The 11,086-nt window shown below is 41.5% G+C and overlaps 1 long non-coding RNA gene across 1 annotated transcript; it reads right to left on the minus strand.

Annotated features, from left to right (window-relative positions):
- Positions 1-8,693: 8,693 nt before the first annotated feature.
- Positions 8,694-11,086, minus strand: LOC148104351 (uncharacterized). Its single transcript, XR_015718481.1, has 3 exons — positions 11,041-11,086; positions 10,109-10,237; positions 8,694-9,649 (listed from the first exon to the last, which is right to left on the minus strand). It is a non-coding gene; the product is annotated as an uncharacterized LOC148104351 (long non-coding RNA).

Genomic DNA, 11,086 nt, shown 5'->3' on the forward strand with positions numbered 1-11,086 from the left:
ATGAACTTATTACTGCAGCTTTGAAATGTTTAGGCTGTTCTCTAGCTCTTTCTAACATTATCCTGCTCGATCGGTTTAAAGCCTGCTCTTTTTTTTCTGTTTTTTTTTTGTTCTAAGTGTAAAGTTTCTTGTTAACTGACTTTACTTATATTTTATCATCTTTTCTGTAAGACAAGCATGTGAGAAAGCTGACATTGCGATGAAATTTCTCGCTCGCTTTCTATCATTTCTATATGATAGTTTTTTTTATCATTAACACATATCATGCCTTTAAAAAAAGCATTTTCAGCTTTTCGTGCAGCATATCTCACTGTTTTACTGTAAGCACTGAGTTTGTAAATTGTGTGTTTTTAAACTGTTGGCTTGCATATGTGACCTTGTGAAGTCTTCTCTTTCAGTTCAGTTCCATTCCATTTATGCAGTGGCAAATCACAGCAACCATTGCCTGCTTTATATTGTAAGTTAGACCCTATAGATAATAATCTATACTCAATGATACTCTTTGTGGTTGTTTTCTTCATTTCGATGGCTGATGTAAAGGGGCTTCTCTTCATCATAGAAGAGATGATCCAGAAATGATCCATTAGTGTCACTGTTATAATAAACTGTTGTTCTGACAGTTACTTGCTTTGAGATCTCTGAGCCTTGTGTTGTTGGTTCACAGCAATAGTCCCATTTGTCACAATCACACTCACTCCACTGTTAGATAAAATTCAATTATTCAATGAAATCCTGGAGGATGTGACTTTTGCTTTTTCATTTCTAGTTAAAGAACGTTGCCTCAGGTACAGCATGGAAATAAAGGGGGGAAATTGCATTTTGCCAACAGAATAAATATCCCTTTAAAAACAATATTTAAAAGCAGATTTTATAATCAGATAAGGTAAGGAACTGTCAAAAGCTAAAACAATAATGATAATTTTAAAAACGCACCGTCTTGCTGTTGTAGTGTTATTCATGTTCTACAATACACAGCCATGTGCCAAAAAATGTTGTGAAACATTATAAATTGTTGTGGAAATACTAAAAAAAGTTAATAAAAAAAAGTCGATCAGACAATAAAATCAAACAATTTGAAGACTGTTAACTGTTCATTTATTTTTGTTAAAGTTGACTGACTTTCAGCATTGCATGCATGGATCCAACTTGCCTCATGTCGACAGTCACGGCTGCAGGTAGCGATCAAGTCAAGTGGTTTTATTGTCATTCCAACCATGTGCAGTGGTAAAGTACACCGTGAAACGAGACAACGTTCCTCCAAGACCATGGCGCTACATATGGCATATAACAGACAATAAACACGTGACTACATAATGTGCGAAGCTGCAAAAAAAAAAAAAAAGTGCCACACCAGACAGAACAGAACGATACATGTGTGTAGCCTGGAGGAAGAAGCTGTTTCACAGTCTGGCTCCGGTGCCTCTTTCCAGAAGACAGCAGGGTGAAGAGTGTCATCTCCTTTGTTTTGTCCACATTTACAGACAGGTTGTTGACTCTACACCAGTCTGTTAGCGGCTTCACCTCGTCTCTGTATGCTGACTCGTTCTTGCTCATGAGACCCACCACAGTCATGTCATCAGCAAAATTGATGATGTGGTTCAAACTGTGCACTGCTACACAGCGGTGAGTCGGCAGAGTGAACAGCAGTGGGCTGAGCACACAGCCCTGAGAGGCTCCAGTGCTCAGTGTGGCTGTGTTGGAGATGCTGTTACCGATCCAGACTCTCTGAGGTCTCTCCATCAGAAAGTCCAGGATCCAGTTGCAGAGGGAGGTGTTCAGGCCCAGCAGGCTCAGGTTTCCAATCAGGTGCCGAGGAATGATTGTGTTGAATGCTGAACTGAAGTCTATGGACAGCATTTGTACATATGTGCCTTTATTGTCCAGGTGGGTGAGGGCAAGATGTAGGGTGGTGGCGATGGTGTCATCTGTTGACCGGTTGGGGCGACAGGTGAACTGCAGTGTGGGTGGCAGCCTGGTCTTAATGTGACTCATGAGGAGTCTCTTGAAGCATTTCATCATGATGGGTGTGAGTGCAACTGGAAGGTAGTCATTGAGGCAGGACACTGAAGACTTCTTTGACACAGGAATGATGATGGTGGCCTTGAGGCACGTTGGGACGACAGCAGTGCTCAGGGAGAAGTAGAAGATGTCAGTGAAGATATCTGTCAGCTGGTCTGTGCGTTCTCGGAGTACTCTCCAAGGGATGTTATTTGGACCAGCAGCTTTCCCTGAGTTAACTCTGTGAAGAGTTTTCCTCACATCAGCTGAGGTCAGACACAGAGTTTGGTCGTTGTGAGGGGGGGAGACTTCCTCACCAACAAGTCCTTATGAGGTAAGGTGTGTAGAAATTTGAGGTGAAAATTTTATTTAATCAATTTTGGAATAAGGCTGTAATGACAAAATGTGGTACAAGTGAAGCGCTGTATACTTTCTGGATACACTGTAGGCTTCTACAACAGCATCACAATTTAGATTAAGAAGATGCAGCTCAGGGAGAACTGATATATTCTGATATAAGCGTGATGCATTTAACTGATCTGCACTATGTTCTTATTTTTGGAGTGAGAGACTTCTAACTTTTTGTGAAACAATAAAAACATGAATACAAGTATTTATCCAGTATTTACTTTTACTTTTAAACACCACTTTAAGTCTTACACCAGAAAAAAAGACTCTAGCCTCTGAGTTCATCTTTGTTTGTGACTTCTAGTTCTGAGGTTTTGGTTCCTGTGCTCCTCATGTTTAGTGTGGGTTTAGTTCTGTCTTCTTGTCGTGTCTCATGTCACTCCTGTCCCTGTACTCCGTGTTCCCTCTGGTCAGTATCAAGTCCTTGCCTCTGTTCCTGTCATGTGTTTCCTGTTTTACTTTGACATAGGACACAGACTTTCAATGTATTTTGTTATTTACTGCATTCTGGAAACACGGTCCAGAATGTAGCTAAATCCAGTGGAGTGGTTTGGTTTAAACTATATTATAACCAATAATGGTCTCTAAAATAATATATTTAAAATAAGATAATGACACATACTAACCTGGATTTAGCTACATTCTGGACCGTGTTTCCAGAATGCAGTAGCTAGCGAGCTGCCTGGAGACCATAACAGCCAATCAGAATTTTTGCATCCAAGTCTGTGATTGGTTGGTTTTGTAGCAAACTTATAATGGTGAACCGAGAGCTGAGCGTGCACGGAGCAGAGATGTTGTGAGTGCAAACAATACAGTGGCAGCCGTGCCGCCGATTTCTGTGATCACACAGATCAGCAATCTGAGCAAGAGCTGTGGCTGTGGCTCAGCTGGTCAAGCAGATCAGCTACTGATCGGAAGGTTGGTGGTTTGATCTTTGGTTTCTCCAGTCTGCATGCAAAATATCCTTGGGCAAGATACTAACCCCGTGTTGCCCTCCGATGCGTTCATCGGAGTATGAATGTGTATGAATGTAGTTTAGGTTGCACTTGAGTTTAGAAGTGTTTGTATGAGTGGGTGAATGAGGCATGTTGTATAGAGCGCTTTGAGTACTCCGGGAGAGTAGAAAAGTGCTATATAAGAATCAGTCCATTTATCATTTACCATAGCAAATGCCAACAACTGAGCAAGAAGGGCTGTTATTGTGTGTGTGTATATGGATAATAAAAGACACTGAAATATATTTCTTGTATGCAGAAATGAATTTTTTTGGTTCAAAGCAAAATTCTCTTCGCTCAAAATAATTTTCTCCTCAAAATGCAACATATGTGTGTTGGATCTGTGCTTGCAGGCCCCGCTGGTTCAGAGACTTAACACCGTGAACAAAGCAGGATAAACAGCGATCCATTTTAACTTGCAAGGGAAGCTGATTGGAGCAGGCTACAACTCTGCACCCCACCTCAGAGGACTCCGACTCCCAGTGTCCCCTTAGTGCCTTGGCCTGCAATGACTTTGCCAAATTCAAAAGATTAGACAAGCAATTGGTATATCAACAGCAGATCCAGAATATGTACTGTGTCCACCGAAAAACTGTTTAAACACCATGAAACAGTTTCACCCGATTAACAGCAAAGACCTGGAGGACATCTTAGGTCAACTGAACTCCTCCTCTTGCTGTTTAGATGTCCTGCCAACAAGTTTTTTCAAAAAGGTCTCAAAGACTTTAGAGTCAGACCTGTTACAGATCGTCAATTTTTCTTTATTATCAGGTGTGTTTCCAGAATCACTAAAAACGGCTGTAATAAAACCTATACTAAAAAAGGACAATTTTGACAAGACACAAATGAACAACTACAGGCCGATCTCAAATCTCCCATTTTTAAGTAAGATCATTGAAAAAGCAGTTTCTCAACAGCTCAATTACTTCTTAAAACAGAATAACTGCTATGATGCCTTCCAGTCAGGTTTTAGACAGAACCACAGCACTGAAACCGCTCTGACCAAAGTGTTTAATGACATATGTCTGAATACAGACAGTGGAAAAATGTCAGTCTTAGTTTTACTGGATCTCAGTGCAGCATTTGATACAGTTGACCACAACATATTACTCAAACGACTGGAGAACTGGACAGGTCTTTCAGGAACTGTACTAAACTGGTTCAAAACATACTTAGAAAACAGGAAATACTTTGTATCAATAGGTAACTTCACATCTGAGCAGACAAGTATCACATGTGGAGTTCCCCAAGGTTCCATCTTGGGACCTCTTCTGTTTAACATTCACATGCTCCCACTGGCACAGATTATAAAGAACAACAAAATAAACTACCATAGCTATGCAGATGACACACAAATATATATCACAATGTCACCAGGAGATCGAGGCCCTGTACAGGCTCTTGGTAAATGCATTGAGGAAATTAATGACTGGTTGTGCCACAATTTTCTCCAGCTAAACAAAAACAAAACTGAGGTAATAGTCTTTGGCGCCAAAGAAAAAACGATTACAGGTCACCAGAGAACTTCAGTCTATACACCTAAAAACCACAAACCAGGCGAGAAATTTGGGTGTAGTGATGGATGCAGACCTAAACTTAGAAAAACACATTAAGACAATAACAAAATCAGCTTACTATCACCTCAAGAATATTTCAAGGATAAAAGATCTGATGTCACAACAGGACCTGGAAAAACTAGTCCATGCATTCATCTTTAGTAGGCTTGATTACTGTAACAGCATCTTTACAGGTCTACCTAAAAAATCAGTCAGACAACTACAGCTCATTCAGAACTCTGCTGCTCGAGTCCTCACTAAGACCAAAAAAGTGGACCACATCAGTCCAGCTCTGAGGGCTTTACACTGGCTGCCTGTCCGTCAGAGGATAGACTTTAAAGTTGTGATGCTGGTCTATAAAGCTCTGAATGGTTTAGGACCAAAATACATCAGTGACCTCCTGACCCAATATGAACCTTCCAGATCCCTCAGGTCATCTGGATCCGGTCTTTTATCAGTTCCCAGAGTCAGAACCAGACACGGAGAAGCCGCATTCAGCTTTTATGCTCCTTATATCTGGAACAAACTCCCAGAAAGCCTCCGATCAGCTGAAACACTCAGTTTATTTAAATCCAGGTTGAAGACTCACCTGTTCTCAGCTGCATTTGAATAAAGCACCAAATTCGCACTCAAAACTTACATTTTAACTACTGATTTTATCTACTGTTCTGATTTTATCTGTTTTGATTTTATATACTGTTTTGTTTGTTTGTTTGTTTGTTAATTAGTTAGTTTGTTTGCTTGTTTTAATCAATTTTAAATCATGCTTTTTATTTGTTTTTGTTTCTAATGTCTCTGTAAAGCACTTTGAATCACCTTGTTGTTGAATTGTGCTATACAAATAAACTTGCCTTGCCTTGCCTTGCCTTTTATTTAGTGACAAACAAGCACCACCCATTGTAAAACCATAAACGGTGTGTTTTAACAGTTAAAGCACTGTGTGTGTGTCTGTGTGTGTGTGGATGTGTGTGCGTGGATGTGTGTATGTGTATGTATGTGTGTGTGTGCATGTGTGTGTGACTTCCTGGTTACAACTGTTTTAACAACATCCCTGGTGACAAAAAGGGTCATCTCCCCTCACCCTGTATATGGCTTCACCCCTTTAATGGTCCACCATATACAAGGTAGGTGAGGCCATAAACGGCAAGAAGTAAACATCCTTACTAAATAAGGACACCAAGAACCTTACATGCAATGTCTGCAGTTAAACACTGTAACCAATTGCCTCCTCCACCATCCTAGATGTGTAGTGGAGGAACAGAAAAATATCTAAACATGCAGTTTAAGACAAGGTTTACAAATTTAAGTACAATAATGGCAACATTTAACAATTCACTCTAACAATTTGCACTTGCAAAATCTTTTTATGTGCGCTCAGAATAGTCACAAAATAAAGCCATACTACACCTGTTCCTGCTACCAGAGCAGCTCGGGCCCAGCTATCCCCTGCACTCATTACAGTTCCTTAGGTGATGGAGGCTGAGGTCCTGCTTTAGCCCAGCATCTTGCTCAGCCAGAGCTCAGAGAGTGTTCTCCTCACTTTGGCTCTGCTTTGCTTAAGGCCACGGCCTCTGCACCTGGTGGCCCACCACCTGTTTTTGCTGGAGGCTCATCTAGCACTCCACGACTCTCACACCGCCGCTATTCCCGCTGGAGGCTCAGGAGAGTCAGTCCAGCACCTCCTCATGCTGCTGGTGACTCCGATAAGCCACTCCAGCCATCTCCATCCTCTGCTGGAAGCTCGTCTGAGCTCATTTAGCCAGCTGACTTCAATTTGCTGACACTGCCTGAGCAAAGCAAATGCCCAGCACAGCTCCAGCCAGCTTCATCTCAGCCAGGGGTCTCTGCACCCGCTGGCCCTGTGTCTGTTCCTGCTGGGGGCTCTGGTGAACCGCTCCAGCCGTCTGTCTCTGCTGTGGACTCCAAAGAGTTTGTCCAGTCATCTGTTCTGGCTGGAAGCTCTGTCTCTGCTGGGAGCTGCGAGGAGTCTGTCCAGCCCTCTGTCTCCGCTGGGGACTCTGAGGAGTCGGTTCAGCCATCCGTGGCTTCAGTGTGAATTGGGGGCTCTGGAGAGTCCACCCAGTTGTTCTCTGTTCCTGCTGGTAGCTCAGGCAAGCCCATCCAGCCATCAGCACCACCGTGAGTGCCACCATCCATGGCTGCCGTGCTACCACCTGCAAACACTACACTACCGTCTGGTCCTGCCTCTTCTGGTCCTGTCTCGTCTGGTACCATCTCACCTCACTGTCGCTGGCCACTTCCCAGGCCATCAGATTAGGATCATCATCATCATGGGCGGCCTCCTGAACTGTGGTGCCTCCGCCGTTTTCATGCGGTCAGCCTCCAGACCTGCTGCCACTGTCCTCACGGCCAGGGCCCTGGACATTCTCATTGTTGTCGCTTTCCAAGCAGTCGGCATCCACACCTGTGTCACCGCTGCGGTTTTCCATGAGGCTGGAGTCCAGATCTGCTTTGCCTATGATACAGCTGTTTTCCACGAGAGCGGCCCCCCTAAACTGTGTCAGTGCTGCCACTTTTCACTCAGCTGGCTGCCAGAACTGCTCTATTGCCACCGTTGGCTCCGCGGTTGGCCTCCAGATCTGTGTGATGGACTATTGTGTCGTCAGCCTCCGGGTCGGCCTCCTGAACTGTGTTGTTGGGCTCTTTGTGCCTAGTTTTTTTGTGTTTGTTGTTTCTGGACTCCTAGTGCTCCTGTTTTCCATTGCTCCAAAACAAAAGAAACATAAAAGCTTAATTTAACAGAAGTGCAAATATTCCCATATAAAAACTCTAAGTTAAGTTTAAACATGAATTAATTAATAATTGGTCCTGTCATGGTGCATGTTAAATAGATTTCAAAGTAAGGCGGAGCTTGTAGGTTATGCATTGCTACGTGCGACTGTTTTCTGCTTCATTTGTGTGAAGCTGAGTGTATCCTGCCTGAATTATGTCAGGTGCAGCACAGTTAAGTAAAAACTGAAACATAAAGTGTGACAAATATACAAAATAACAGGAAAATCTGGTTGTGGCCAAATGCTTTGTCACAACTCTGTGTAAATACAAACCACAGCTGGAATATTTAATTAGCTCAGTGAAAATATTCAAAATATGCCTGGATTTGCTTTGTGTTATGGATGACTGGCCGATTGGCATCACTGCAAGTCCAGAATGTAGTCTGCATCTCTGCTTGATCCAATCGTCTGAATTGTTAATATTACAGGACCGCTGGGGACAGACCTGCAACAAATCCATCCATCCCAGTTTAGACTTTGTCAAGTGCCCACTTGCCCCACCTCTCTCTCTAATATTTAGTCAACCAATCAGGTCAACAGATCTTCAGCCACACCTTATCATTCTCTCTCTATTTCCCTATTCCCTATTTATTTGTTTATCTATTTATTTACTTGTTATTGCTTGTGTCCTTGAGTGTTTTGAAAGATGCTTTCTTAAATAAAATGTATTATTATTTTTATTAATTATATCTCTTTTAACACGGACATTTGAACGTTCAGTCATATCCAAAAAAAGCCTCACTTTTCATTCCTTATAGATCTCATTAGCACGTTCACTTTATCATAATCCCTTTTAATTCAAATACTTTTTCTCTTGAAAACTGTGTTTCTCAGTGACTATTTACTCAATACAATCGAATTTTAAATAAATCATACACTTTAAATGTGAGAAATTCAGAGATCAGATCCTGTGTGCACTCTCATTTAGTCTCTCTCTCTCTCACACACACACACACACACACACACACATACGTGTTTTCGTGATATATCAGCACGTATGACAAAAATGTGACAAATGGGAACGTGCCTTTCCGAAGGTCCTAGAGGCATGGGAATCACAAAAGGTTTGACCCATGCTTCCAGGAACACGCCCATCTGTTGAGATTTTGGCTAGGGCTAAATTTTGGTCAAACCTGAATTTACTGCTACTTGTGAGGACACTGTCAGGTTTATGTGACTTATGAGTACCATAAGGTCACACACTGATATTTCATGTTTAGGTGAATTGTGAAGCCCATGGAAACACATAATTTTCAAGTATACATGACTTATAAGGACCAGGTAAGGGTAGGTTCTGTATTTTTAGCTTGGCTCCTTTTGAGATTACAATATAATAGGCATGGATGCACAATAGTAATGCTCACCAGTCGGGTAACTTCTGACAGAAATATCAGACATTTATGTGTTAATAAAACAGTAAATCTGAGCTGTGTAGAGACTTAAAAAAAGACATAGGTCAAATGTGGTCAGTCTACTTTTTAAGTCTTAATATTGTAATGCATTAATTCATTTTGTAGTGAATGTTCATGTGAATAAAAACGTGGAACATTATCTGCCTTTCTTATCATTTAATTGCAAAAAGCACCCAGCATAAAACACAGATTTATGAGTAAGAACAATGCAATACAGAAAACTGCAATACTGACATAACTGTGGAAGTAACAAAGTATCTCTCTTGCTTGTTTCTTTTTTTCTTGCATCTTTCTTTTAATGCTATGATCCTGTTGTGGATGTAGTACCTTATGAGAACCCAGTCTCTGCCTTTCAGAGCTGCCGGCTCTGCTTGGAGGCAGCAGTCACATTCCTTTTTACCTGGTACTTTGCAGCTTGTTATGAAGTGAAACGTGCCGCTCAGCAACCTTCACTTCATCATTTGTCCACTTGATTCTCACCTTCCCAGCTGTCATAAATGGAAACAAAAGAAAATATCTTAATGTGAATGCAAAATGTTCTTAAACCTTACTTTCTACTGGAGCACTTTAAAGGAGCAATAAGCACAATTCATCATACTTAGGTTGAAGGAATTAAAAATGGCTATGTGAAGAACTAGAGGAGTAATTACATCTGGAGTACAGCATGAAGTCATAATCCCTCTCTCTGTGTTGATCTCCAGCCATAGACTTTGGTTTGGTTTACAGGCAGTGCACAACAGCACACCTAGCAGTGAAAAGATATTGCTTATTGCTCCTTTAAGGATGCTTGGAATGAACCATTTGAAGTGCTGTGTTCTGCTGGGAATCAAATGAGATGAAAGGATTTATGATAAAAGCTCTCAATAGTGTCATGTCTGAAAACAATAAACTTGTCCTTTGATCACAAGTATATTCAGCTAAAACATTTTGTATTTGGGTGCGTTTACCCCTTCTTGGTGAAGTGTTGCTAATGTTTTTGTTGTCCAGGGTGATTGAGGCAGAGGTGCCCTTCATGTTGTCCAGGGCAGCTGAGTAAAGCGTGTGGCTTGGAACCCCAGAATACTTGGTCCTTGAGCCTTTGAAAAGTAACAGTGAAATATGAGAATCAATGCATGCAATAGGTCTGTTTGCTTTTTTCTCTGCATTGTAGGAAAAGTCAGCGTTGGGCAGTGTGTAATTCTAAAATTAAGGGGCTAAGGGGCTCAAGAGTTGTAATCGGAAGGTTGCCGGTTCGAGCCCCGGCTCCGACAGTCTTGGTCATTGTGTCCTTGGGCAAGACACTTCACCCGTTGCCTACTGGTGGTGGTCAGAGGGCCCATGTCCTCATGTCCTTCACAGCTTAAAACAATATGAGGACAATGTAACACACACACTACAATCACTGGTCCTACCATATGAGGACTTCTACTTAAACACACTCATGTCCTTCACAGCTTAAAACAATATGAGGACATGACGACTGAACACATGTAGAGTTCATGTTCCTGACTTCTTACTTCTCCTGCTGTTGTCAATAAAAGCTCTAAACCCAACACTGATGTAAAGCCATCTATTTCCCCAGAAATTAAATCATGTAAACTGATCAGTGGGAGGTTAAATGGAAAAAAACATGTGTAAAAGGACAAAAATATCAAATGTAGTCAGAATAAAGATCAAGCTGATGCTTTAAGGGAAAGTTTGGACTAACAAATGGTATAGACAATTACTTTCTCCTAATGCTAATGTTGATTTTGGTTAACTTTGACTCAAACTGATTGTTTTAATACAATCAAAGTGCATTTCATTTATGCACTAGGCCCAACTGACACATATACTTGATACCAAATACAAAAAAATAATGTGTAACCTGTTGGAAGAATGAAGTGGGTATGTCACTCACCAATTGGTCTGTACAAAGTTGAGACAGGACCTCAGCACTTGGTGTC

The sequence above is a fragment of the Neolamprologus brichardi genome, chromosome 3 (assembly GCF_056152115.1).
Source record: "Neolamprologus brichardi isolate AB-2024 chromosome 3, ASM5615211v1, whole genome shotgun sequence".
Taxonomy (NCBI): Eukaryota; Metazoa; Chordata; class Actinopteri; order Cichliformes; family Cichlidae; genus Neolamprologus; species Neolamprologus brichardi.